Source organism: Syngnathus scovelli, chromosome 14 (assembly GCF_024217435.2).
Source record: "Syngnathus scovelli strain Florida chromosome 14, RoL_Ssco_1.2, whole genome shotgun sequence".
NCBI lineage: Eukaryota > Metazoa > Chordata > Actinopteri > Syngnathiformes > Syngnathidae > Syngnathus > Syngnathus scovelli.
The window spans coordinates 11,940,491-11,965,383 of NC_090860.1; the positions used below are offsets into that span (position 1 = coordinate 11,940,491).

General features: G+C 44.3%; 2 protein-coding genes across 23 annotated transcripts in view; one reads left to right on the forward strand and one right to left on the reverse strand.

Annotated features, from left to right (window-relative positions):
- The window catches only part of cdin1 (CDAN1 interacting nuclease 1), a 59,127-nt gene extending 51,542 nt beyond the window's left edge, over positions 1–7,585 (reverse strand). Inside the window, exons 1-2 of the mRNA XM_049740506.2 lie at positions 7,282–7,585; positions 6,846–6,955 (exon numbers count right to left, since the gene is read on the reverse strand). The gene's annotated coding sequence lies outside the window, so the exon portion shown is untranslated. The remainder of the gene's footprint in view (positions 1–6,845; positions 6,956–7,281) is intronic.
- The window catches only part of dph6 (diphthamine biosynthesis 6), a 94,424-nt gene that overhangs the window by 15,325 nt on the left and 54,206 nt on the right, over positions 1–24,893 (forward strand). The window lies entirely within an intron of this gene.

A 24,893-nucleotide genomic window follows, 5' to 3' on the forward strand; every position in this document is an offset into this window, starting at 1 on the left:
ATTCCATTCGTCATAACATCGGCTTTTATGTCAATATGTCACATCCTAACAGTCAACAGCGGGTTATGATTGGATTCGCCGCCGACACTTTTATCCTTTCTGAGACCGACTTGTCCTCTTCAGGCGCCGTGTGATGTGACTGCAACCCCCCCGATGCATAGAGGAAATAATCAGGGCCACACAGGCCGGGGTTCAGACGGAAGCAAATACGTTCAGAGCGTGTCATAAAACAATACCGCGCACATTAAACGCACACACAATGACTCCCTGCGCAGGCGGCGCACAACAGAGGTACTCAAAGGGGGACACACAAAAAAAAAAAAACCTGTGCCGAGCGTTACCCCCCTCGACGAAACTCTCCCCGAGTGCATTTGCATAAAACATTAAGCTTAACAAAATGATTACACCTGACAAGTTGAGTTGGAGGAGGAACATCGCCGGTGGCAGGCGCTTTACTCGCACATCCCCGCCATCATTCTCTCGTCAAGCCAGGCTTTCACGGCCGCCTTTTGTAGGCGCTGTCACGCCGCCGCCTCGTGATTAATCCTTCGCCTTTTGTTTTTACCCCCCTTTCTCCCCTCTCGGTCCCTCCCGCAAAATCCAATAAGTTGCCCTTAAATCAGGTTACCCTGCACCTCGCAGATAGGAGCATTGTGACGGATATGCCAAAAGGAAAAAAAAAATCACGGCAAGCTGTACCGCTGTGAAATCGTACGGTTGCGATTGCACGTTACGGCGCTAAGTGTTTGTCTTGTAATGCAATTAAAAGCGCGTGTAAGCCGCCTCCGCACACCTACCCGCTATTGTGTGGCATATTTAATAATTTTATACGCACTTTTGTGACATTGCCTCCCCCCGAGGGGAAACGGAATAATTTGGAGTAGCGTTTGGGAAAGAATAACTTTTTAACAGAACAGATGACAATCAAAACATTAATATCCTTCTCAGTCGCATATAAAAAAAAAAAAAGTTGAATACTTTGCTGAAGGATAGCTCGCAGATAAAGACGGGGGAGATTATTGCCTCCTTTCATATCTGCCCCCCCCTGGCCCGGCGGCGCTGGGTTATGGTAATATCGTTTTTGAATATGTGCGAGCGCAAAACTTAAGAAATGAGTGGTGATAAGGAGTGACAGCGCGGCAGAGGCGGCCCAGATCTGCCGACGTGACAGGTGATGTCAAGAAGCTGCGGCGACGCTGTCACCGTGACAAACTTTTCAAAAGAACAACACGGCATTATTGAAGAGAGCTGGATGCCATGACAGCGACGTCCCGACCGTTACGGGTTCGAGGGAGGTAGGGAGGGGGATCACCTAATTATGCACGCCTTTTCCTTTTCAGCAAAAAGCTTAAACTTTCAACGTATGTCAACATGCTTGCAGGAAAGTAGTATAAACACTAGAAAAGAAGGTTAGGGTTCTTTTTTAAATCTGATCATGACCTCCGCTAGGAAAGGTCATGTTGAGAATTTATGGAATAATTTTCGTCTAATTTACATTTCGGTCAAAATCATGACATCATGTTGAATTAAGAATAGAATTTTCTCTCGACTAGCTAATTTTGGCTAATTTTAGAGAATCAACAAAATTTTGCTACATTCAGCACCCATCTTAAAAACTTTTTTTTTTGCTGACTGAGAGCGAGCACACAATTTCCAAAAAGAAGCAGCTGGCCCATTGTTTTGTCCCTGCCAGCTGTGTCTGTTTCCATAACCCCGTTTTCCTTTTGTTCGGCGACACCTCCCCGGTAAACTGCAGCACGGGGAGACAGACAGAGTTGCATTTTACGATTTTCTTGAACTTTTGTCCCTATGAAAAGGGGGCTGCTCCACAGTACCAGTGTGTGTGTGTTTGTGTGTGTGTGTCAATATGCATGTGTGAGTGACGCTGAGGAGGAAGGCAAAGTCTGTAATCACCTAATCCAAACATACACTCGGGGGAATCTCATTACCGAACCTAACGGTTCCATTTGAACCTTATCTGGTTTCAATCAGCCGCCTCTCATTTGGGGCAAGGCGCGGAAACTCGATGCCTTTTGTCTACGTGCAGGGGGGTCTCGGCGTTTTTTTTTTTTTTTTGTGTGCGTCCTGTCTGTCACCGTCTTTTTGGCAAAGTGTTTTTCGATGCGCCGCCGCGACTTCGGTGGCAGTCAAACGAGCTGCTTCTCGTCAGGCGAGCTCTCGGGTAGTAATGAGTGACATCAGCGTGGCCACTGGGAACTCCCGCTAACCCCGCAGCCCCTCCGAGCTAACCCCCCGCCCCCCTGAAACCCCTCATCCACATGCAAACGGACATTAAAACGAAACCTGACCCCAGTCCTGGAATCTGCGTTTTTTTTTTTTCTTTCACCAAACACGAAATCCCGAAGCCTGTGTGGATGTGGTCCGCTTTGGAGAGGTCAGTCAGAGGTGAGCTGGATGCGACGTCAGCCCCTGAACTACATCTCAGGAATCCCCCGGATTAAAGAACTTTATAAGAGTCGGGAGATAATCACAGGATCTGGAATTCACAATAACAAACCGGTCATATATCTACCTGTCTCCGGCCTTCCTCCCTCACACGGCCACGGGGTCAACTGAATGGCTGCATTCCATCAACTCTGCCTTTTTTTTCTTATCCTTCTGGGCTTCCATTGATTTGCCTCTTAAGGATCAAATATGTGTCCAAACGGTCTTACTTAAAATATTCTTTGGATGACTTACTGTATGTTTGACCCCTTGAGTAAAATCACTTCGATCTCCCAAACCAGAACCGGAACCCTAACCCTTCGGATCTTTTCCACAACGGTATCGAGAGTGGTGTGACGTGACCAAGTTCTGGCCTGCTGCCGTGTGGGAGCTAAAGTCGGAGGTCTGGCTCTTTCGAGCGCTTCCTCTGAGATTTCCCTGAGTGCCACGGGGTGCTGTTGAGCTTTAGCCATTTCTGGCTTGAATTAACAGTCGGGACCTGTGGCTTTGTGTCTGCAGGGGGGGTCAAAGGGGTCTGCTGTAGTAGGCTCCTAGGGCAGGTATGATTTACATAGCACTGTGAGAGAGTCCAGGATCTAAGTCTGTTCGGTCCCAAAGGTGCGGTGCCGCATTGTGATATGCGTTTGATTTATGAAGCCGGCGTAGTCCTCCTCGCCATTGGTTGACAGCGCCATTATTTATTTTCTGTTTGTTGTGATTATTTGCTGTCACAGCTACGGTGGAGCGATACGACTCTTGTCATCAGATCTGTGTTTCGGAGATGTTGGTTGTCCACGTACATTCAGTCGAGACACAACGGATAATGTCCTCTTGTTCTCCGTAAGGGAAATTACCTTACAAAAAGGGCAAGGGAGAAAGTAAGCTGTTTTGTCAGAGCAAACGATAATAAATAGCCCGAGGCTGTGGGAAGAACGAATGTCTTGTCCAGAAGAAACATGAGACACAATAAGAGCTTTTTGAAAACTTGCTTGCAGATGATATATTTTATCATGTTGCTGCAGCATCTGTCATGCACTCCTTATATGGCATATCGAGAATTAGAGCTACAGGATAAATTCAGATATTGATTCGGTTTCCCCCCCCCAAAAAAACAAAAGTCTTCCATAGCAGACGGTTTAATTCCCGTCTCACCGCCGCATTCAAATAATTTGCTTTGGCAGCTCCGAATCGAAGGGCCGTAAACATCGACTTCCTGCACAAGTAGAGATAAATAAATTTCCCGTCATATTGACAGCAGCCAAACAGAAAAGCTATTGCTTTTAATTATTGAAGACATTGATCAGCGAGTGATTCATTTGTCACGGATGGGTTGAAGAGCCTAATTGAGTCGCAGCGTGCAGGTGTAAAACGCCTTTTATTGGTTCATTCCATTTGGAGTGATGAGACTTCAAAAGTTGGAGATGATCATAGTAATGTCAGTCAGATAAATCGTCTTCTGCCGTGAAAAGAATGTCATCCTCAAATCTATCCAAATTGTCTTGGTCTGGCACCTGAAGAAGGCCCATGCAAGAACTGGAAGAACATGCAAACTACCATAGCTGGGATTGGAACCCAGAACCTCAGAACTGTGAATCAAATTTACTAACCACTAGTTGACTCTGCTCTGTAAACCCTTCTTTGAACAAAAATCCCATGACCATCTATCCAAAGTCTCTAGTTGGATGTCGAGAATGGGGGTTGGAGACCAGACCTCATCATCTCACAGAAGACAGAGATGGGAATGCGGAGATTAATGGCATTCCAAAGAGAAGACCGGGGCCTCCAGGTTGTGTCCTCGGCACAGTTTGAGACTGCAGGGAAGAGTCAGACATTAGGACTGGAAGAAATTATGAGATAAAGAGTGTGGGTAATGGAAAAAAGAATTGAAAGAGAAGAGAGTAGCGTCGGAGGCACCGCAGGAAGAAAAAGCGGGGTTATTCATTATCTGGATAGATGGATCAGATGGAATGGAAGCATGCAACAGAATGAAGGCTACTGCGCTTTTGGCAATGAGGTCTACCCCCAAAACCTTTTGCAGCAGGTCGAGGTGTGATCTGGGCCTGTCTGCTTCCAGGAGTTTATGAAGACACAGCACGTAAAGTGACAGTTTGAGCCATGCCAACTGAGTTTATCTCTGTCTTTGTTTGTCCAAAAATGTATCTCTGCTCATCCTCTGTTTGATGCTATTTTTAATATGATGAAAGAGACACTCTGGAGATCTGGCCTTGTGCTGTCGTGTTTCCCGGGTCTGCAGGATCTCACTCAGGAAGCACTCTAAACAGTGCCGGGCAGAAATATCGACATCCGAGCGGAGTTGTTTAATATTCCCTTTCCTCTGTAGATATGGACACGGGGGGAATATCGGTCTCTTAGGAGCCTGCCGCCGTCCCCCCACCCCCCCATAGGAACTATCTATGTTTCAAGCGGAACTCAAACAATGACATTTCCAAAGAGACAAGAGGGGCTATTTGCAGCATTGGGTCACTTCCAAAGCATCGGGCCTCAACCTTTCAGAGCCCCAGGCTCGACTCGATCCATTTTTAGTGGCGTGCGCAGTGAAAACAAGCAACGAGCTCCGGTTTGTCTTGTACGGCTTTTGCATCATTTCCTGCCTGCTCGTTTTTTTTTCCTCCGCCTTTGATCATCGTCTCCGCTCGATCCGTTTCAACTATACAGTCAAAAATAAACACCGCCAACTTCCAATTGAGCCAATTGCTAATCAGTCTTTGTGACGATAGACGGGTAGTTTATATTCTTCAGACTGATCATTTTAAGTTCTATGTATTTGGGGATGGCAAGAGAAGAATCAACCAGAAATTCTCTGGACCTTCAAGCAGTTGGCAGGATTTCTGAGATAGAAGTGCCTGAGCAGTTTTCCATATCTGGTCGGGGATGAGAGCATGACGTGGAGCCAAAGTGTCAGATAAATGTCAAGGAATTAATAAGGGCACGGCACACTTTAAGTCACGAATTCAACGTTTCCTAGTCGGCCCGACTCCATGTGACATGCACGCGGGGCCTCTCCAAACAGCCGCAGTAGGACTCTAAGCACTCTTTATTTACTGTAGGCCTCTGTTTGAGCTTGTGCCATGCAACACTCTGGCCTGCTGAGAGCGAAGATTGTTGAGACTTGTAGCTGGGAGGGGCGGGAACAAGCGAGCCATTGTAAGTCACTCCGCTGGGTTATTATTGTCTCCACTTACCGACACAATACTTCTCTCTTGACTTATGTTGAAAAATACACATACAACATACAGAATGGGGCAAATGACATAGATTCAACCTTTGACCCCCACACATCCTCTGCCTTGTTGACTTTAGATCTAGAGGATCAGTTGGCCAGATGGTCTTTGGGGAAAGGGGGGACTCCCTGGAACACGCAGGACGAATCAGAGCACCTGTGATCGTTTGGACATACTGGAACTGTGGACATCACACCATTTGTCTGAGATCAGGAGAAGGGGGAGCAGAGGATCCTCAGGGTCTTATTCCCCAGAATATCCTCGGAATTAGGACTCTCCAATCTCTGTCCTTGCATGGACTTGTCAGACTATTTATTGAACACCCAGTACTTCCTCCCCTGAGGTTTTTGGTTGAGCAGGTGCAATGTTGCGGCCTACATTAACAGGATATGTCCTGGCCACAAGTCTAGGCCCAGCAGCAAAGTGATACTAAATACTTTAACTGCTGTTTGGGTGTCGGAGAAATATTAGTTTTAGGTCAGAGTCCACGAATACTCCAAAGCGCCACAGGGTCTGAAAAATAGTGTAATGTTGATGGGAATTCCATCACGGCTCGATTGGACATGCGGTCTCTAAACCGTCTCATGGTTCTGAAACAGTCCATTGGTTAACCCACCACCACAATTCCCAGATAAAGTCCTGTTCTTAAGTTCAAGCGGTCATTTGGAGTTCGATCCGAATCTTAAACCTTTTCAAATGACCCCGTCGGATGGATTCGTAGTTGTCCCCAGCCTTGTTCATCTTGACTGTCTCTGATGGATGACAGGTAAATGACCTCCGTAAGCGCCGGTGCTGTCACTCGACTGTCATAAATGCCCCCGCCCAGCCATTGAAACCACAAAAGCAACATGCATATTTATGATGGCCCGTAAACACCGGCCTTTACCTCACACTGGCAGGCATGCGTGCACCTCACCGTGACACTCACATCCCGCCCTCAAGAGCCACGACGGCACATAGACGTCAAAGGGAATGCCAGTCGTTGTCAAAGTCTACATGCTGGATTCCATCAAGGCACGAGGAATACTCATTAATCTACCCGGTGGGAGGAGGTGGTCCAAACGGGAGCGTGGCTATTTCATCTTGTATTGCTTCAGCTGAGATCTAAAGTGCACGTCGAGGCTCGGGCCCGATGATGACGACGGGAGCGATCCTAACCTGTCAGGTATACGCAGGAGTGATTCCGAAGGTACTCTTGATGACGAGCGTACAATGAGTCCAGACATGTCGCTGACTGACAGCTTCACCGCCCTGCCAAAGCCATAATCCTGGAAGAATGGCAGACATTAAGCCTGTGCGCACTCGTCTAATGGCAACACAAAAACAGCATTCAGATTCCTCGCTAGAAAAAATATTGTCACGGTAATAATAGAGCGCTAAGGAATATCGACTATTAATCGCTGGGTACCGCTTTGTGTTTTTCAAAAATATAATATTTGTACGTCGTGGAAATGTGCCGTTAGCCTCGATAGGACTTCTACAGCCCCGCCAGTCGGATGGTGTTAATAGGCAGGGACGCGTTCATCCAAACAATAAGCCACAACTGGTGTGAAATCCTTTTTAGTCCCATGTGAGGTGCACCCGTTATTCTCACCACGCCTCGGGCCATCTTTCATCTTGGCCGTGTTGCCCCGTGTCACCGTCGGCTTCCCTTGGCAGAGCTGTCAGACTTCCTGTATTCCTCCGTGAATGATACAATGGTGCAGGCAGACAACTCACCTCTAATTGGTTGCGTGTCATTTTTCTTTTCCTCTTGGCCGCTATCCTACGTACAGTTGATTGTGATTCATGGTTGGAAATGCTGACAAACGCTGGAACGTGTCACCGCGTGCTCCAGTCGATGCAACCGTTTTACGAACGCAAATAACCTTTGACTCGTATCTCCTGGTGAAAAGCGCCGCAGTCCTACCTTGAACGGCGGGTTAAACTCACCAAACTCCTCCCCGAAAAGGTCGGGCAATAACGGAGACATTTGTGAAAGATGCTTCCTGAGAGTTAATGTATTGACAAAATGTGTTTCCTTGCTTCGTCACATTTCACATAACCTGGTGACATTGGTGTCATGGAGACGTTCGGACAACACAGCTGACGTGACTGGAGTGTAACGCTACTTCTCTGAACAAATGAGGGTGCGGTTTAGACTAGCTAGCGTTATTTGTGAATGGCGTTTGACACAGCATCGCAAAAATGACGAAGTTCAGCTAATTTTTTTAATAAACAAAACACTTTCCTTAGTATTGCTGTTGGGATTTAATTTGTATTTTTTTTCCAAGGTATTTATGTATTTCTTTCTTAAACGCAAGCAATCAATAAGGTAGCTAGCAAGTTAGCTAATTATTTTCTGGCTAATCTGGCTAAAACAATCTATTTTTGAGCCCTATTATTGCGATTTAATATGCAGTTGATTTTTTCAAGGTCCTCTTTCCATGTATCTTTACTTTAACAAAAAACAAACAATAAGTTAGCTAGCTAGTTAGCTATTTTTTGTATCAAACACAATTAGCCCCGTTAGTACCTAGCTAGCCAATTCAGAAATGGGCACCACCGCGCAAATCTGTCTTTCAAAATTGAAAGAAAATACAGACAAAAGGGAAGACCCTTTCCCGGAGCTGCCTTCACAAATGGGTATTTATCCTTCTAGGTGCAAAATGATTGGCAGGTGTTTTGGAATGCGTCAAAGGTTACGGATGCATCACACAGATCTATGCTAATCGTAGCCTCTAGTAAGCAGCACCTGACAGGAGGAGCCTTTGCTCGCAATGAATAGTTGACATGTTTTCCAGGGGAAGAAAAAAAAAATAAAACAGCCTGCCCAGCGCATTATTTCTCCTGAAGCCAATCCTCAGTAAGTGTTGACAGGATTTTGATTGCCTGCAAAAGTATTCAATGCGCGGCAAATATTTTGGACACTGCTCATGGTTTCCAGGGTTTCTTGCTAAACCAAGCAGAACAAAATCAACCGAGCCGGCGGTGCGGAAGGAGGGGAAACAATATTGACCTTTTTTTTTTTCTAGATTATTTTTGAGAAGCTCCGTGTCCGATGAATTTGCGATTATTCACATCAGAAGAGAAGACTCTCTCGGGTAAAACGTAGCCGTATTACTGTAATGAACTGTAAGCATCTGCCCCACGGTCTTTAAAGGGATTACTGCAACAATACAACATCGTCTTTGTCAGCACTTAAGGTCTATATAGTCGTGCCTCAGGTTATCCCTTTTTCCAGAAAGGAGGGATTGGCCCATTTTAAAGATATATATTTTTATTTCATCCTCCCGAAACACTCTTAAACTTCTCATCACATTAACACCTCAGTTGCACTCCAACGCAAAACACGTTTCGTAATGGGATTAGTCGGAGGGAAAGTTGCTGTTTTTCCAGCAGTAAAACTTGACATTGTGTCTTTTTTAATCACATCTAATCCGACAAAAAGGCTGTAAAGGAATTTATTTTTTCTACTAATAAATATCCTTTTGACAATGATGCGACGGTTTTAGAGGTTGCCGCACAATGAGGGTGAGGGACAACCCCGCCCTCCCCCAACCCCCTCGCGTCCTTCCAGATGTTCTCGTGTGACTTCCTCCCCATCTGCCAGTCGCTTAATCGATAGGAGGTCCATTTGCCGTATCGTACGGTAGCATCGAGGCAAACGGCGGATGGTATGATATGATAACCCGAGGGCGAGGGACACAGGGGGGAGAACTTTACACTAATCGATACAGCCCGTGAACAGGATTCCTAAAATCTTTCAGAATGGAGATGTAAACGTTCTACACTCCTGGCATGTTCAATGCAAGAAAAAAAAATGATGACTATCCATCATCATTTTCCTTTTCGGGTCTTTTTATGGGTCACGGTGTCCCGTCCCTGGACGGTAGCGGTGATATGAGCCGCCATGACATCACTGTATTCGAGTGGCCGATGAGAACCAGAGAGGGGTCCTTCCTTGGGTCTCGTACAATACTCTGCCGTCTCCTCTTTAAGGCATCCTTCTGCTTCCTAAACATGGATTTAATACCCTCATTAATGATATATGACAAGAGGGGCGATCGATGCGTGGCTGCGAGTTCTGCTTTGTGTGTATTCAAAGTCCCAGGATTGCCTTAAATGCGCACATGATATTGCGTAAAAACCCAGACCGAGAATCAAGGTTCAAGTTTTGAGAGGTAAAACTCAAGCATCATCCACTCGACCCTCTGTGACCCCGATCCGAGATCAAAGTTAGGATTTGATTGCCCGCCAGCACTGGCCTGTTGAGCAGCCGCCGCGACGACCACTCGCCGCTTTATTTTTCTTATTAGATTGCTCTCCCGGAATTCCATTTTTATCCACACAGATCTGGCCAGTGAATCACCATTAAAAGGGGCCCATCAAACTGTCAGGCCATGCGGTGCGCAGGTGTCCGTACCCCCACCACCCCCGCCCCCAACTGTAAACAAGAACAGTCCGGCTGAATAATGGAAATCCAGACCGGTTTTATGTTGTTTGAGTCAACTTGAAAAGATTCATCATGTGATGACGAAAAATGGAAAGAAGAAAAAAAAAAAGCAGTAGGGATGGAAAGTCTTCTTTTCGCCAATCACCAGCTAAGCTTTGTTTTCCGTCTCTGAATGAAGCACTTTGTGACGAGCTCAGCAGTAACTTCTAAAAACATCTTCCAATCTGACGCTTTTCTTTTATTAGCCTTTCTCCATAATTTCTCCACTACTTTTTCTTGTTATTATTATTTTACTTGACGGCAGACAATTGCCCGCTGGTCTCTATTCCCCCAAGGTCACGCCGAACCAGAAAGCGAGTGAATGGACTTGGCCAAGAAAAACAAATGCACACCATCGTGTAGTTGTCACACGCTCCACTAACACGCTGGAAGACCCGCTGCTCACTCGCCTTTTTTTTTTTTTATTTGCAAATAAATTACCCCCAAGCAGTGCGTACACATAAATTATGTCGCACATAAAGTGAACTAAAAGGGGCACTCTTCATGATTTTACAAAATTGAGTGACATCATCCCTCCATTATATTCCTGCATAAGATTTAAAAGCTTAAAAGTGAGAGCAAAAAAAAGTTTGACGAAGTTGCGATTTATGATGTGAACTTTTTAAACACTAGTCGAAAAACATTGTGCTCTATGTGATCTATTCAAGCAGCTAAGATGTTAGCATCATAAATTTTAGCATTTCTAGCCCAAACATCTTCAAACATTACATTGAGGATGACGACTTTCAGATTCAGGGCAACACAGGATGATGTAAGAGATCATGGTGGCATCACATGGGACTTTTCCTGCTCGGCACGTTGCCCGGTCCGTTAGTTCCTGAGGCCAGCGGCCTGATTGCTGCGCCGGGATCCAGCCGCAGCGCGTTTTCATTAGGAAGCGGGCCGAGATCATCCGAGAAGGTTCCGGCCCATTTATACATTTGAAACAGTAGAGGGGGGGGATTTTTGGGTTTATTTTGAAAGAGAAGAACCTTGTTGAACAAGCATGAGAGCATTATTGAATGAATACTTTGGATCATCTCCACCTCATTCTACTTTTTTCTTCTCTGCCGGACAATTTTCCTGCAATTTGGGATAAATTGTTTGTAAAATCCCTGTCGCTGCTTCCACTGGGAATCCTTTGACAATCGCTTAAGCTAGCAGGGATGAAGACCCTCTCAATGACATCATCAGTTTCCCGTTTCAGACACATGCTTTTGATCTACATCAGAAGGGTAAAAATACATTTCACTCTACGAAAAGTAAAGTTTGTACGTGATACTGAAAGTGGCAACGTTCGACGAATATGATACGTGCCCAGCTAGTTGACCCGCTGGAGGTGTTTATTACCACCGAGGCCTTTGCTCGTGCAGGAAAGCAAATCTGCTCAGGTCGGTTTCCACACTAGTTAATATTTTATCGTGCATAGTGGTGTGATGACGCATATTGATTTTGCACCATCTCTTATCGATGCAGCTGCAAAATGCTAATCGAGTACCGTGCGCTCACGGACACATCATTAGGTACACGTACTATACAATTCAATGCCTGTACAACTAAAGCTTACAGATCTAGTACTTCTTCTTCTCTGCCATTGCCCTCAAACTATTCCATCATCTTTTGTTCACACGCCAGCGTGTAATTCAGTCACCTGTTCATAACTTGCAAGGCGCCGCGCTCGCACGAATTGCCTTTGTGGAGGAGACAATGACAACTATGGGAGACTTTTCACGAGCACGTCGCGCCCCGTCTTGACAGCTTTTTGTTTACACTTTCATTACATCTCCTCTATATTATCTGATACCTACACGCTGAGTCCAATCTGGCCGTCCCGTGCTACACCGGGCACCGGAGAGAGGTTCTTATATTACAGCTCATGAATCAAGGCAAAATGAAATGCACTCCAGTTGCTTTCAGATGGTATTAATAAGTGCTAGAGGTCTGCGGACACAAGGGGGACGAAAAAAAAATGCATTACATGTAATCTTAGCATCTGATTTGTTGCTCCCCAGATTTTTTAAAACAGACACTGTCATCTATGTAGGACTTTTAACACTTAAATATGATTTGCATGCTTTGTTGGGTGATGCTGTTTTGGTTAGCAACAGAGTTGCATTGTAGACCAGACTCTTGGAAAACTAAAATCATTCATTTAATCCAAGATGCATGTTTTGATAGGTGTTGCTGTTTTGGTTAGCAATAGAATGACAAGTAAGATCATCGTTAATTTGATCCCAAATACGTTTTGATAGGTGCTGCTGTTTTGGTTATCGATAGTTTGCTTTTATTTATCTGAAGTGGATGGTGCACCCAGCAATGAGGTGTTTTTGGGGAGTATGAGCAGTCGATGTAAATAAAGAAATAAAGTCCAAGTTGATTTACGCATTTCATTTTCCCGGCGTCGGTTGAAGCAAGATTGACTTTCTGCGTCTCCCCCTTTATTGCGGTCCGTGTTCCATTGACATCTCAATTGTAAAAAAAATGATATCCCATCGCCTGTCCTCCCGAGATCAAATCAATTTTCCAGTGTTGGATGTCCGTCGCCGGAGCAGAATCCATTATGGTCAAACCGAGCCGGCCCGAAGCATTTAACTTGCACGCTAACAGGTCCGCAGACAGTTGCTCTCAAGTGAGAGGATGCATCAAGTTTTAATACTCCGAAAGCCGCAGAAACCAATGAAAGATTAGTCGCTCCCGTGACTTGACACTTATGACTTGTGGCTTTTAAACATAGGCGGCCGTGAATGTCAACGTTGGGGTTTGTCTTGAGTGCTTGGTTGGTTGTTAGTTGCTTGTTCCCGCTTGGATGTGTAGGAAGTGCATCCATCAGCAGTTTAGGGGGGGGGGGGCTGGTGCTGAAAAACAAAATTGCCTCTTCCTTCCTTCCAACTTTGACCTTGGTACAAGCAGTGACAACTGATAAGCACATCTGGATATGTGAGGATGTCCCCGCCGTGTCTTCCTTCGAATGTCGCACGTTGGCGAAAGTCAGAGTTGTCTGCTTCTGCACTTTCGTCTTTCTCACTTTTTAACGCCCACCGTCGGGAAATTGGCGTCCAAATTATGGTTATCCGTTCTGCCTCTTTCCAAATCTCATGGACATAACTTCCTCATCCCTTTTCGGCACAACGGGACTTCCTGCAGTTCACGTTTAAGTCTCACCTGCCCCCTAGTGCCACATTTCACCATTTTGAAACATAAATAAATAAATAAATATGCTAGTAATAGAAAATAGAAACTCATGCCTCTATGCATGGGCCCAAGCAAAAAAATTGGAGCCAGTTATATTTTGATATGACCAAACCGGACACTTGACAGCAATTAAACCAGCGTCTTTTTCAAGATATGCTTTTTGGATATTCTTCCTTTCAACTTGTAAGCGCCTATAAAGTTTTCTTAAACAAAGAGACCGCCACACTCTTCGCACTCGTCGCTCGCTCTGCTGCAAGTGTTGAAATAGTTACATGCGCTCTGTGGTTGGTTCTGTGATGAGAAAAAAAACAAACTAAACAAAAAAGCCGCTGGTTTGGCGGAGGAATTTTGTAGTTCAGAAGACCTGCCATGACGAACTGTGACGAGAAGTGGCAGCGATAAGATCTCATAAAAGTTGTATTTTGCGAAGAGATGCACACCACAAAAAAATAAATAAAGTAAAACCAAAATTTATATAGTGACAATAATATTCTTCAAAACGCCTTCTGAACTGTAATTGCCCCCGTCGTCTGTTTTCAACTTCAGACACGAGACCGTTAAGCATTGTGAGGCGCTAACAAAGGAGCTAACGCTCAAGGCCCAGCGCGAGGACAATGGCACGTCACCAATCAGTCGCGGCGGCGGCGGGACACGGGCATTCGATAATGACCTGGCACTTCCCGCGTTTGTAGACGTGCGCTGTCTTTGTACCTCCGCTCTATTATCCATTCTCCGCCGTGGCCCGCAGCCATTCGCACCAGCTCAAGTTGTGGCCGCAGATCAGATGTGGAACAGGAGGCTTCAAAAGCTTCAAAGCCGAGCTCGCTCAGAGCGCCTTGTAAATTAGCACGGCTACATATGCACGTGCTCGCCGTGCCCACGGGTCATGAGCCAGTCCAAAGACAACGGTGAAGACTTTTTTTTGTGGGTAAATAAGAATTTATTCTCCATCAAGTATGACTATTTTTCTTCAAATTAACACATTTTAGGAGCTTTAAGGTTTTTTTTTATTTCAAAAACAAGTTCTTATTAAATTATGACCTAGCATGGTCATGACAAGGTGCTGGAAATGTGCTCTTCCAGCAAGTTCTTGTTTCCACGCCTATTTGTCGCATTTAACAGTTAACGGGAGGGAGTGGAAGTCATCACCTGACAGATTTGTATCGATCTTTTCCGGCCACGCTGTCAAAAGGTAGCCGTGCCAAATAAGCCAGCTTGTTGTCCAGTGGCCCAGCTGATCTGTCAAGTGGGCTGTCTTCTAAAGGGCATTCCCCATCCATCCTGACAGTAATGGTGGAGGTCAAAAACAAACAAGTCCATCATAGCGCCCCCCCTCCCCCCCCAAAAAAAACCAACAAAAAAAACGTAATGTGCACTGGCGGCGCTAGGGTTTTGTTTAGAAGGGTGGCCATGGGGCGTGGGCATGAAACCATTTTTTTATTTAATATTTTACAAACCCAAAAAATTCATTAAAAGCACTGATAAACATTCACTATATGTTTACCTATGGGGCCATGGAGCAATGTGAAAAAATAATCCTGGAAAAATCAGAAAATACCCAAAAATACCCAATTTGCCTTTCATGACCTTGGAATTTTCTTCCAAAGGGTAAAAAAGAGAGATTAAATCCCTTGACTCCCAACTACTTTTGTTTGATAAAGTTTTGACTCTTCTGAACCCGAACAGTGCCGGTAATACAAATATCACAGCTATATTTAACATTGTTTCGAATAAACTTCTCTTTCTATAAACGACAAACAAAAATCCTCAAGCGACCCCCCCCTCCCCCCTCCCATGTATCCATAACCCTATTGTTTACGAGCGGGGCCTTCTGAGAGACGCCTCGCGTGCCCGTGCGGAACGCGGCGAACCGGTGAACCCTCCAACCTTGAAATGCAGATCTGAGGCCCGCCGAGGAGCGATGACAGCTGTCATAGCGTATAGTTGCTGTGATGAAGCAAAACCGAAAAAAAAAAGTGTGGAAAGAGGGCGAAAAAGAGAAGAAGCAGCAACTTTCGCAAAGACGCGGGAGGATTGGTCTTAAGTGTGCTAGTCAGCATATAAAAGTGGTGGATTGAGGACTAAATAAAAATGCTGCGAGTGACCGCTTGAAACGCGCAGGCTGCGCTGCGGGGGATTCTGCCTCCTTTGTTTGGATGCTAATATGCTGCTGCGATAGCAATATTGGAGGAAGGGGGTCCTCCTCTGCCTTTGATACCCATTAGCCCCCCTCCTCACCCCCTCCCTTCCCTTTCCATCCCCGCCGAATCTTTTTATTTTTTACTAGCCTAGCATAACAATAAGACCATCCCTCAGAGAGTACATTTATTTTGTAATTTTTTTTTTTCCTTCGTCTCCATCCGCTGACCTCAAGGCACCGAGCGCCCATCAACTTGAGCCTAATGGCACCTCAGTAATCAGACTGTGTTGTTGTCCAAAGGACCAATAATCTCCTCTTGTATTCATATTTAATGTAACTGCAAGATTATTGGATTGTCTCGCCGCAGCCTTTTTCCTCACTGTAATTTAGTAGGATTCCATACGATAAATAATGAAATAAATAAAACTAATGAAAATGATAAGCCCTAACTGCTTTTACATTACAGCTTAATATACTAACAACGATACGTTGTAGAGTCTAATTAGATTCGATACAAGAAGACGACGGGAGTGTCACTCGTTTTACGGACTCCATATAGATGTATATTAGTGCACCCCAAATCTTGTCATTAAGGCTGACATCATCGATCGAGTGTGTCTTTTTCATGTTATATTGGGGTTTATTTATTTTTTATTTTGTTCTCGAAGGCTATTACCCAGTGTGACCACAAACAGCCTCTTGTGAATCTAACACGGACCTTGGCTTTTTCTCTGATCGTCTACTAAATTTCCCTGTTGGTCGCGGCCGAGATGTCATATTAAGTGACCCGCTCGTATCCTCCGTGTCCTCGGTCACTGTGTAAAATGAGCCCCCATTGCACCCCCCCTTAAACTGGAGGTTATAGATCAGCGGCCCTATATGTCTTTGTGTGTGTGGGCAAAGTCACGTGAGACGACAGACAGGAAATGGACAGGAGGGGATCAAAATGAGTGATGAGGCGGCGTAGTTGAGGGAGGGGGTGGGGGGGGAAAGAAAACAGCCAAGTAAGAGCAAGGACCTTCTCCAGTTTCATTTTAATAGCGGCGGGCCATTTTTCTCCCTTTACGCTAAGCACAGAGCTGACCATTATAGGGCCTCTCTGCAGAATGTGTCAAGCTGCTGCTATTAAAAACACTATTTGCACTGTCAGCTCCTATGAGCCAAATCTATGACCCCCCCTAACCCTCCACCACTATCTGCCTTTTTTTTTCCTTCCCAACTTTCAGGCCACAATATCATCCGTTAAAGGCGGCGGGGCCCATTACACTTGGCCCGTTCACACCAGCTTGCATTAAGCTAATATTATCTATTCCCAGTGTGCCCCCCCCTCCCCTCACACTTCTCCCCAGCCCATCAATTATTAATATCTCTCCGCTCACGGCTAATGTTTTACTCTGCATTATTTAAGGCCATCTTCATTTATCAATAAACATAAATGTTAAACAAAGAAATGCTGATGAGCGTGAAGAAGGAAAAACAAGTTTATGAGATGAGTCGGGGAAAAAAATGGAGGTGAGTTATGGAGGTGATATTCATCGGGAATGAGAGCGTTGTAAAGACTAAGGGGGGTGGGGTTGGGTTTTTGCAGTGTGGATAACTTTGGGACTTTTAATAAGATTTGTTCAGAGGGATGAAATCAACCAAAAATCTCCTTACAACACCTGCGCCACAACTTAGACCCGCTCCTCACGTGTCTAAAATCATTTCTTCCTGACATATTCCCAAATACAGTAAACTTGCCCCAGTATGAAAATAATCAAAATGACTAAAACGATCTTTTTGAGCAAATAAAAATTGGAAAAATACCTGCTTGAAAAATGAATTATAATTAACGGAATTCAAAAGTAACTATAATGAACCATGCCGGCCTATTGTAACCCTGCTTTGCCCTCTTTGCTACGGAATGCTGGGAATTCCTCACAGCTGAGAGAACTGGGCTAAATATATTTTCTGACATCTACTGTAAGCTGGTTTGGAATTTAGGTGAGACAAAGCAGAAGATGGCGTGCAGAGTGGGTGGCATTGCGCCTCCTCCAGCAAAATAAAACCGTGGCACACAATCCACTTGTTATTGTCCTTGGGTCTGAATGGACAGATTAGAACGCAATGAATGGCGGCCTGCAATGGCAGCGATACCAGGACATTTATAGCGACACCCGAGGGGTGCGTTCCCTCGTACCTAAAGATCCACACGTGACTTTGTCAAGGCGCTTAAGTTGACGGCTCGTGACAAAGCTCCCAATGAGTGATTTGCGGTGAGCGGGTTTTCACAGTTAGTTAACCTGCTGATGGCAACGGAAAGGAAGTCACAATGTAATCTTCTTTGTTGATACTGCGAAAACAGAAAAATATTCTCTGCTAAAACATCGGAATCTTCGATTCTCTTGGTGTGTTTTGAAAACAGTGACTATTACCAGCGGGAGGTCAAGGACTCTGACATTAGTGGCTGATTTGTTCCGGGGGGGGGCACTTTGAATGTGGAAAATTTGCACTCACCAGGATTCTGTCGAAACTCGATCTGCGGCGCGCTGAAAGCCGCATCCTCACCTGTTAACGGCGCACCTTCTCGTCTCCGGGGTCACAGGGTGGTTGCCACCCAGGACGCTACGCGATGTGGAGGATGGTGTGTGAATGATTCATTGCGTGTGTAATTACAGGGTGTCCGCTCATTTTTAGCAGCTGACTATTCAAACAGGTGCTGGGGAGATGTGCTCCAACAGGGCATGCTTACGTCTATTTTCAAATATTGGCACGTCTAATGACACAAAAGTATCTCATACTTAATTGGTTTGCTGGAAAACATTTGTGAACAAAAGGATTTTTGGGGAAAAATTCTTGCTAGGTTAGCTGTTAGCTAACTAAGGCTTTAACTGACAGCTTTTTGTGAACGGACGACTTTGAATTGGATTTGCGACTGGTTGTAAATCATTTGAGTCTCATCTGTCTGTTTTCTTTGAGAAGATGGAGCACTAAATAAAAATCTCGAGTGCTATGTTAGCCGCTAGCACAATCATTAACTGGCTAGCCGTCATGAGTACAATTCCAAGTATTAAAATGTTTGTCTTTAACATACCCAATATTGTAATTATATTTTTTCAGTCGATCAAATTATTTGTCTCATACTGGATAATAATATTCATTTATTAACCAATATGTATGTGTGAGCGACTAGCGTGGTTTTTTTTTTTGTCTATGGGGAAATACAGTGGTGTTGTCGGACAGCACTGATCTATCGGACTCAATGAAGCAACCCTCTCCCAAGGCGATACAGAATGTATATAGACAAAACAATAGTGTATGTGTAATGGCAAAAAAAGATAAATCTATCTCATTAATCCCTTCTTCTCCCCGGCTGAGTGTCCCTTTTGAGGGAATTCGGACTGTGCAAGAACTTGGATGGTCACTTTGTGCATCATTATTAGTCCTAAGTGGAACGATACTAATTATGGGTTGTTTGTATTCGAGTTTGTTTTTCTGGTCTGGTCCGGCAAACGAATAATAAGGATAATAAATGTTATCTGAAGCTATACGTTAGATTTCTGAATAATTCCCCTTTGCAAAACATCTCGTTAATGTCATATCAGAAGTTTTTATGGTTTTTATCAACTTGCATTCATCTCAACTCCAATAAAGGATTGATGAGGTGAGCAGTCACTGTCGTTTGGCATGTATTGTAGATGCTATTGATTTTTTTTTTTTTACTCTAAAATTACATTGATCCCCCCCCCTTCTCCATATGAGATGGCCTCGGAGTCCATAAAAGATATAAAGAGGTCATAACCATTTTACCAGCCTGTAGTCTCCCTCACAAAGATTTAGGAGGTCGTGAAAGGCTGATGGTTAAAAATGAGGCTTGTTGAGTAGTAGCTGCAGAAGGATAGGAACACGCGTCTGTAAAATAAGTGTCAATACCTTTGATCGATTTTTTTCACTGCATTGAAATGTTTCATTTCTCTCAAGGAGCATTGCGAAGGACAAAATTAGTTTAGACTCGCCCGAGCTGAAACCCAAGTTGATTGCAAATTCAATTAGAAGCGCATTTTAAAGGTTGCCGGACATTTGATACACCTGAAGCCAGATGATTTCCCGATGGTAACGACACTAAATGTCAACTTTGAGCTTTAAATGTTCGTTTACCCTTTTACAAAGTTCCACCTCGTTCCCTCGTGGACCATTCGGTTTCCAAATTCACCGGTTTAGTTGTGTTTGGCCTCCAATCAGAAAGATTAGTTTGAGGGTATTGCAATGTTTTAAATTCTCATTTCAGTTTTGCAATTAGAAAATGCCAAATTTCATGCCCACTCTGAAAGTTTGGATTTCAAAGCAACTTTTCCCACTGAAATGCATGGACATGCTAATAATCTGTTCACCCCCCCACCCTCATAAAAGTTTTTTAATTTGAAAAAATAACACTCAATAATATTACATTGTAAAAATAAACAGTACTTAAATTGAACATAAAGAAATTTATTTGGCAACATGATGTCTCTAATTCAATGGCATAATAGTTATTTTTACACTGAGCAGAAAAATATATGCATCTGTACATTGTTTAATATCTACCACCATATTTATGCGAGTTTCGTTAGCATTAGCGGTTAGCTTTCAAACATTCAGGAGATGATCAAAGACAAGAGAAAACACTCAGCAAGACAACGCAAGCAAGCAAAACGAAAACTTTTCCATACCGCTGCCGCATCGGATCTAATTGGTCCGCGTTGTGTTGTTGACAGGAAAAACATGGTTACTAATTCATCTGCTCACCTTTCCATCTCTCGGGCCTAGACGAGGGCATAAGAGGTGAAGTTAGATTTCAAACTTGTCAATGTTTAAATTCACCTGTCAGGATGACGACGGACGTGCAAGTGCTTGTTTGCCCTTTCAGTCATCTTGAGCTGGGGGTTCACGCTCTGAAGACCACCCACGTCATGAAAAGGAAGCATCTTTCACAATAACTTCTTCCTCCTGAGATGTCATTTTCCGCACTTCTATAAGGTTGGGAATATGAGGAGGGGGGGGGGGGGGGAAAGGGCGAAGGCTACTCCCTGTGAGTTTCAAGGTCGTGCTCCCAAGAAGGTTGAGTAAACAAATGAGGGAAAGTACTGTTGTGTAGTTCCTCAAATAGTTGCTTGACAAACAAACGCATTGTTCCTTGACGTTTCCCTATCTTTAAATACAATTTGTTTTAATCTCCACTTTCATTGACTATTTGGTCCGAGTCGTAAAAAAGACAAGGAAAGGAGATATAACGTGATGGATGTGCGGGATTGCGTAAGAAATGAAAATAAATGAATCTATGATTGCCTTTTACACATTACAGATGCGCGAGACCAACGCACGGAGGTAAAGGATGATTTCAAAGGCGGTTGTTGACATTCATCTCCGGCAAATCTGCATCGTAGCGTCAGATAATACCCCAGAAATGAAGATAAATCCGTTCGTGTGCGGTCGGAGCTTTAAAGTTACTTTCCGTATTTGTCAAGAAGTTACAAGACGCTGCGGTCTTTCAGGATATGAACTGTCAAACGCATGACAACGTGCCTTGTGATCAATTTGTGAGCCATTTTTCCAATTATAGGCACATTTTTTTAACTAAAAAAATCTATTTGTCTTATATCTTACATCTGGCCATTGGCGGAGCTAGGATTTCTTTCTGTGGGGGGCAATGGGGGGGCCAAGAATATCTCAAGGGGTCCGCAAAATGAAAAGATAAAATAATAAAACCCAAAATATTCTTCAAAAATCGCTGAGGAAAAATAACTATATGTTCTTTATGGTGAATGAACGGAAATGTGGGAAAAAAATCCCGGACAAATCAGAAAATGCTCTGGTCTGTCAGGTATCCTGGTGTGTCAGATATAATGGACTCATAAGTTGCCGAAATGGACTATGACTGAGGGCGGGGTTCACATCACTCCCTCGCTCTCGATCAGCCGGTAGAAAACCTCCGCAAGGGAACCGGGGCAAAAAAAATGCTTTGTGTCGGTGGGCTCTCCTCCTTTTTCTCGCCCTGTCATCCTTTGATCACATCGAGCTTCTTGATCTCGTCAAGCCCTCGCGGGCCTGACGCCACACGTTCACCACTATCCCCTTCAAGCCCCAACCTGGAAAACAGCCCCGGTCAGGTGACGGGGGCCAGAAAATATAACCCTAAACAATGCTGTGTTGCCTCCACGCATTTCAATGAAACCCTGTCAATCGTATGGACGTAATTCGCTAGCACTCTGTCGATGGTTGGCGGAGGCCTCTGATCCGATCCGCGAGGCAGTCGGCCAATCCGGTCCATTGATAAAGTGTCACCGACTGGGGCGCTTTGATTAGCCCTTGGACTAATGCCACGCTAAGCAGAAACATTACTCTGCCTAGCGGAGAGGACGAGGAGCGAGGGAGGGAGCGAAAGAGAGAAAATGTACTCTACAGGGAAATTAAGCAATGCGAATGAAATGGCCAAGCGAGGAACTTGTTGGATAAATTAACAACGCAATTACATTACATGACACGGCAGCAAGATGGATGAGGAAAACTTGGCCGCTGTTATGTTCTGTTTTCCAAATTGCAATTTATTTGAGGGCTCTAATGGATGCTGTATTAAAACATCTCGGGCCGCGGTCAGATTTCATTGTGTGTCACCTCCAGGTGATTGATGAGCCTCTCTTCCACGCCCCTTGACCCCTCCCGCTCCCCCCCACCCCTCACCACTACATACACACTCCACTTTACTCCAACGTTCCCCTCCAGGCTGCACTCACAACACATTTATTGGGAATTCCAAACACCGGGGTCCAAACATATTACACTGATATGCTTATTACGTCTTTGACGCCATCTGTTTTTAAACAATAGCAGTTGCGCTTTTGGAAATGATCAAATTATTGTTCCCCGTTGAAATGACTGCAAATGTCATTGATCCATTCAAGCCACCCAAAAGACACAATATAGTTGTAATATTTTTTTTCATAGGCATTGCAACGTATAAAAACAACCGGGGCTGAACAGTGTTAAAAAATAATTGCGTTTTTTTTACCCCCCCACCTCAATATTGCAATTTAATTTTTCAATCTCCTCTTACCTCTTATTTTTTTAAAAATCAGTATATTAATTTGTATTACAATAAACAATTTCTATTGTATTCCTGCACATAAATTATATGATCATAACAGAAGAAAACATTCACAATTAATTTGCAATAATATCAAAAATCTTTTTTTGCAGAGGATAAAGAATATATGCCTTTCTGTTTGCCTAACAATCGAGCGGCTATTCCTCGCCATCGCAACTGTTTGCCTAGCCGGAGAAAATGCATTAACGTTCCGGCACATCTGGAAATCATCGGCGGCTCAGTTACGGCGCTATCGTCGCGGCTTTACATCACCGTTCCTAATGACTCACAGCGCAAGGGGGGGAAGAAGCGAGCGCATGCTATCGGCTTTGAACTGGCCGCCTTTTCCTCGGATGGCAACCCGATCTTGGACGGGTCCTTTCGACATATCTACCTCCCATTCCCTCTCTGAGAGGTTAACGGCATTCCGTCGGATGACATCAGCGAGCGAGCTTCCAAGCCACAAGGCCATAAACAGCTTTGAATTTTTTTTTTTTGGGCTTTGCAGGTTTGTTTCAGATGTGAGCAAAGGGATACATAATGAATGAGGCGCGCTGATGTTTTACTTAGCGGAAATTGCCGCGTAATACTTGGCCATGATTACAATCCACAGTGGTGGAAAGATGGATGTAGTTCCGATTTCTAAATTCATTTTCTGTGTGTATATTTTGTTGAAACCGTGTCACCCAATTGTCGGTCGTCGGCTTTGATGGACAAGAGGCTCAACGCTGCGGTTGAACATCCCTCTCGCTGCCCTCCTTCCTCATCCCCTACAAGCCTTTAAGAGGTTACAAAAAGCCCCCACGCTGTACATCAAAACAACCAACACGTCACCCCCGCCCCATCATCCCAATTGACACGTGAGAGACGGCTCTGACCACAACAGTGGCCTCAGCCTCTTTCATGGCAAAATGGCCGACTGACTCTTTACAAGGAGCCATTCAAAATAGACTATCGTCCTTCTCCCCGTTGAAATCAATAGAAATGGCCGTTCAATAAATAAACTAACAATCATTTATTTTATTAAATGAGCTACTGCATCCTGAAAGCTTACACAAGGTGGGCCACCCAAAAGAAAAAAAAAGAAAAAACGCATCACCTAATTAGACTTTCCTTACACCTTTTTAATAATTCATGTTAACAGCGAGTCGACAAGGAAGTGGGACTCCTTGTCCTCCCAGGAAGCCTTCGACAAGGATCATATGTCCCATCCAGTATAAGGAAGTGTGAGCAACTAGATAAAAAAAAAATATATATATATATATATATATATATGGATTTTTTTTGTGCGACTGGCTGTAAGTCCCTTTTGCTAATGTAAACTGTCTGTGCTTATACTGGCATGACTAAACATGGTGAAGTCAGGCAGCATCTGGTCTTAAGAGCCGAGTTTATTTTTCTACTGTACGAGAGCGAGGTGATATTTTTGGGTGGTTTTCGGGACGTTTCTTCGTCTTCCTTTTCCAATAAATCACCGGAGACGTTCTATAAACGTACTTTAGCGAGACCGCGCACGTCCACTTGCGCTGTTATGATTACAAGTGTGAGGCAAGAGTGTTAATATTCCGTCTGTATCCCGCTGAGGTGTAGCTCACGTCTGTCTTCTTTTTTTTTCTTTTTTTTTTTTTCCCTACTCGTCATTGTGTGGAGTGTATCTCCCCCTCCAGGACCAACTGCATTCTGGCGCATTCCCATTTCCACCCTCGGATTCTCCAATCTGTCATTGCAATCACTGAAAAAAAAAAAATCTAAAATAAAACATCCCACAGCCAAATGATGCTCCGGTGTGTGACAAAATAGTCGAAGGCGGTAGGCCGGGGCAATTTGCCTGGAATCTGTTCTTCCCATTCCAGGCTCTCGTTCGGGTTCTCCCCAGCGCCCGCCTGAGCTGATAACAAGTGTGCGCGTTGGGCGGAATGATGGATGGACTTTAGCCACAGGCTTGTCAGGAGGCTGCGCCGTTGCGGGGCCATATGGAAGAAGCAAGCGAGACAGAATATACATTAAAAACATTGTTTTTTTTGTTTTTTTTTAGCTGCCCCCTCTGCGTGATGACTTTCTGTCTGATCTTGACGGGCAAAAAAAAAAATAGCATTGCGATATACTATAGAAGCCTTTAAATGATGACATCATAAACTGCAACAACTCATGGAGTCACGTATTCTTTATCCTCTGCTAAAAAAAATAATGTTGCATTTGTTTTTGGTCAAAAAAAAAAAAAGGGAACAGATCTTCAAAAAGGAATAAAGTATGTATGCCTCAGGGTGTTTATTGCCATTCCCAGTTGAAGTTTACTGTTAA